At 43.9% G+C, this 5,009-nt stretch overlaps 1 protein-coding gene across 1 annotated transcript in view; it reads right to left on the minus strand.

The window, feature by feature from the left end:
• Window positions 1-5,009, minus strand: part of CARMIL1 (capping protein regulator and myosin 1 linker 1) — a 333,351-nt gene that overhangs the window by 218,553 nt on the left and 109,789 nt on the right. The gene's annotated exons all lie outside the window — the stretch shown is intronic.

Raw genomic sequence — 5,009 nt, forward strand, 5'->3', positions numbered from 1 at the left:
GAAAGAAATCAAAGATGACACAAACAGATGGAGAGATATACCATGTTCTTGGATGGGAAGAATCAATATTGTGAAAATCGCTATACTACCCAAAGCAATCTACAGATTCAATGCAATCCCTATCAAATTACCAGTGGCATTTTTTTTACAGAACTAGAACAAAAAATCTTAAAATTTGTATGGAGACACAAAAGGCCCCGAATAGCCAACAGTCTTGAGGGAAAAAAATGGAGCTGGAGGAATCAGACTCCCTGACTTCAGAGTATACTACAAAGCTACAGTAATCAAGACAATATGGTACTGGTACAGAAACAGAACAATGGAACAAGACAGAAAGCCCAAAGATAAACCCATGCACCTATGGTCAACTAATCTATGACAAAACAAAAATTTTAAAATGGGACCTAATGGAACTCAAAAGCTTTGGCAAAGCAAAGGAAAACTACAAACAAGATGAAAAGACAACCCTCAGAATGTGAGAAAATATTTGCAAATGAGTCAATGGACAAAGGATTAATCTCCAAAATATATAAACAGCTCATGCAGCTCAATATTAAAAAAACAAACAACCCAATCAAAAAAATGGGCAGGAGACCTAAATAGACATTTCTCCAAAGACGTACAGATGGCCAAGAAGCACATGAAAAGCTGCTCAACAACACTAATTATTAGAGAAACGCAAATCAAAACTACAGTGAGGTATCAACTCACACAGTCAGAATGGGCATTGTCACAAAATCTACAAACAACAAATGCTGGAGAGGGTGTGGAGAAAAGGGAACCCTCCTGCACTGTTGGTGGGGAATGTAAATTGACACAGCCACTATGGAGAACAGTGTGGAGGTTCCTGAAAAAACTAAAAACAGAATTACCATATGACCCAGCAATCCTACTACTGGGCATATACCCAGAGAAAACCATAATTCAAAAAGACACATGCACTCCAATGTTCACTGCAGCACTATTTACAATAGCCAAGGCATGGAAGCAACCTAAATGCCCATCGACAGGCGAGTGGATAAAGAAGATGTGTTACATATATACAATGGAATATTACTCAACCAGAAAAAGGAACGAAATTGGGTCATTTATAGAGATGTGGATGGATCTAGAGACTCATACAGAGTGAAGTCAGAAAGAGAAAAATAAATATCGTATATTAATGCATAAATGTAGAACCTAGAAAAATGGTACAGATGAACCAGTCTGCAGGGCAGAAATAGAGACACAAATGTAGAGAACAAACGTATGGACACCAAGGGGGGAAAGTGACGGGGGGTGGAGGGGGGTGATGAATTGGGAGACTGGGATTGACACATATACACTAATATGCATAAAATAGATAATAAGAACCTGCTGTATAAAAAAATAAATTAAATTCAAAAAAAAATGGGCTTTCGACTTAGACCAATTTGAATTCACTTGCCAATTCCCCCACTTCAACTATATAATCTCTGAGTCTTAATTTTCTTACCTGTAAAATGGGTATGGCATAAGCTCTATATGACAGTTGTGAGATTAAATGAGATAACTTGTAAAAACCCTAGCACTCTCTTAGACACCCTAACTTTATTCACTGATGATGCTAACACCTGGCTAAAAATCTCTATACACCATCTCCTCTCCAACTTCTGAGATCAGAGGTCAGTAATGCATCCATTCACATAAGGGCACTGGACTCTGGAGATGTACTGGAGTTTGACTGTCCCAGTTCGAATCCTGACTCTGCCACTCACAAGCGTGGGTGATGTGGAGAACGGCCTCCCTGTGTCTCACCTTCTCATCTGTAAAATAAGGAATCATCATACATACCTCATTGGGGACTGTTGTGAGGATATACACAAGGTGCTTAGAACAGTGTTGCCAGCAGTAAGGGTTAGCATCATTGTCATGCGTCGGCAAGACTCAGTGATCAGGTGGCCTTCTCATTCTTTGACCTTTTGGTCCACGTAAGTCATTCCCTGGGCCGTGCTGTCTATCTGCTCTACCATTCCTAATTCATGCATCCCACTCTCTGACCACAACCTTCTAATTTCTCCTTCAGTGTGACCCATGGGCCAGAGGGGCTGGCATCACTTAGGAGCTTGTTAGAAATGCAGAATCTGAGGCCCGACTCCCAGACCTACTGCATCAGAATCTGCAGTTTAATAAGATCCCCAGGTGATTTATACACACATTACAGTTAGTGAAGCACGTGCATCTTTTCCTCTACTCAGCTGGGCCTGACACTCTGTTACTTGCCCCCTGACCCTGCCAGGTCACTGACCATCCTACATCCTCCCAGCCCATCTTCATCCCACTAAAACCCCACTGAAATCATTCCTCCACTGTTAATACCTTCGACCTGTGTGTTCCCTATCCTTTCATTATGCCCACAGAGAAAAACCTCAACCCTGGATGAACCCACCCAGCCACCTATTCCAGGTTTGCAGTGGCGTCTGCCAAGTGCAGCTGGAGAACAGGTCTAACCCACGAGCTGATTTCGATTCCTGCATCTGGGAAGACGACTTCACTCCTACTCCACAAGAGTACACAGACTTCATCAGAATGGTACCGTTGACCATCCCACTCCAGCCCTCCACACCTGCCTGCCCCTGTGGCTACATCTGTCCTCTCATCTTCCTCTTCTTCTTAAGTGCTGGAGGTAAATGCCCACCCCCTCACCTGGGCTCTGGATTATACCCTGCCCACCTCTGCAGGAACTTTAAGTGACTAACTATGCCTTCCATTCCATATGTAAATATCCAGATAGAGAGATCCCAAGATCTAGATCTGTATCCTGGATTCTTCACCCCTCTCGTAGCTCCATCTAACTCCCTCCTTCCTCTGAGCCCAACTTCTCAAAAAAGGATCTGCACCTCATGTCTTCATTTTTCTGCCTCAAATTCACTCTACTGTTCAAAATTGGCTTCTGTCCCCACAGCTCCACTGAGGTCCCAATCACCTCTTTGTTGCTAAGCCCCGTGTATAGTTCTTAACATTTCCTAACAAGATTTCTCCTTAGCACTGGGCGCAGCTGAATGAGATTTCTCCTTAGCACTGGCACAGCCCCTCAAGCTTGGAATTCTCTTTTCCACAGGTCTGTCCACCCACCTCCCTGGTCATATCCATTCCCCACTCCCTGCTACCTTCCATTCTCTCCCATGACTTCGATGGATCTCAGAGGAATCCCAAGTTCATGTGCAGCCCAGATCATTCTCAGATCATCAGATCTATCTCTCTAACTCCACTTGGATGTCTCTCCGAACCTTAAACTCAGCATGTGATCCTTCTTCCAGAATCTGCTCCTCCTCTAAGAGTTTGAGCTCAGTAATGAGTCATGGCCATGCATACAGTTTCTCAAGCCAGAAATCCAGGCATTGTCAATGTCACTCCCTACACCTCAGTCATTCACCAAGTTCAGTGCAATCTAAACATCTCTTAAATCCAGTCACTTCTCTCCAGCTCCAGTGCAACGACTGTACTCCAAGCCACCATCATCTTGCTCCTGTACCACATGCCATAGCCTCCCCACAGACCCATCGTGCCTCACCAAGTCAGCTGCCCATATAGGATCTTGATGCGATCTTCTAGAAACCCAAACATTATCTTATCGCTTCTCTGCTTAAGCTCTCCAGTGGCTCTGCATGACTCCACTGATCCCTGCTTCCACCTGCAGCCTCCTTTCCCTCCCTCTCCTCCCCACCCCCCCTCCAGTTCCAGCCACACTGGAACTTGGTCCCCCCAAGGGGACAGCTCCTGCCCCACCTTCTGCTCCAAATGCTCTTCCTTCCCGCTTTCTTTACCTTCACGTGATTCACACAGGCTCATCCTTCAAATCCCAACCTAAAGAACTTCCTTAAGAAAATCCAGACTAGAGCAGGTCTCCCGATCATATATTCTCACAGTATTTGCACATTTCCTTAGTAATACCTTTTAATTATTGGTGGAATTGTGTATGTAACATCTAACAGCCCCACCAGACTGTAAGGTACCTGGGAGCAGGGACCATATCCATCCTAGCCAAAGTTTACTGCTCTTCCTCACCCCCTTTCCAGCTGCAAAAACTCAAGAGTTCAGAAGGTAAAAAGAGTTGCTACAGTCTATGAATCCAATTATAAAAATTCTGTTATGCCTGTTTATTCCTGACAGCTACCACATAATAGACACATCCTTCCTATTTAATAGTCAGTCACATCCTATAAGGGAAGTACCTGAAAATCTGTTGTTTGCAGCTCACCTCGACCCACTTCAAACAGATCTACTAGCTAATCCCCAACTCACCTGCCAAAAAAAAGAAAAATAGAACAAGAAAAAGGTAACCTAGCAGAGGAAAGGTGTAGAAATGCCAAATGCTGACATCCTTGCCTTTTGCCTACTGTGTTCAAAGAACTTCTTTACTCAAAAATTCACTACAGAAAGACTCTAGTTTTCTGCAGCTCCCACAGGCTGGGAATGTCATTTCTAGCAATGGATGCAGGAAAAGCAAAATCCACTCCAATAAATGATTTCAGGTGTCCTAAGGCTCTCTAGACCTTGATTTTGCCCTTGATTGTGCCAACAGAGCAACAGAGTTAAGTCCAGAAAATGAAACAATTTACAAAAGGTGGGTCAGGGTACTGATGGGACAGACTTCATACAAAATATAGGAAAAAATCACATGTTATTTTACTGACAATTAATAGACCATTTAAATAGAAGGAAACTTATCTTTAAAATGCAGGCATAATGAAAGGACATGCCAAAGAGAGGAAACCTATTTTTGTAAATACAGCATGTTTCTCTTTCTTGAAACTTCAGATACATGAGATTTGCTATGTGGAGAAGTGTTTTGCTCTCGGAACACAGAAACATCACTCACCTGTTCAAAGAACCCCACCTGAACATTGTGCCCAATGGCTCAAAGTTGCCAGACAGGGGCTTCCCAGGTGGTGCAGTGGTTGAGAGTGAAGGGGACACGGGTTCGTGCCCCGGTCCGGGAAGATCCCACATGCCGCGGAGCGGCTGGGCCCGTGAGCCATGGCCGCTGG

The sequence above is a fragment of the Physeter macrocephalus genome, chromosome 18 (genome assembly GCF_002837175.3).
Source record: "Physeter macrocephalus isolate SW-GA chromosome 18, ASM283717v5, whole genome shotgun sequence".
Lineage (NCBI taxonomy): Eukaryota > Metazoa > Chordata > Mammalia > Artiodactyla > Physeteridae > Physeter > Physeter macrocephalus.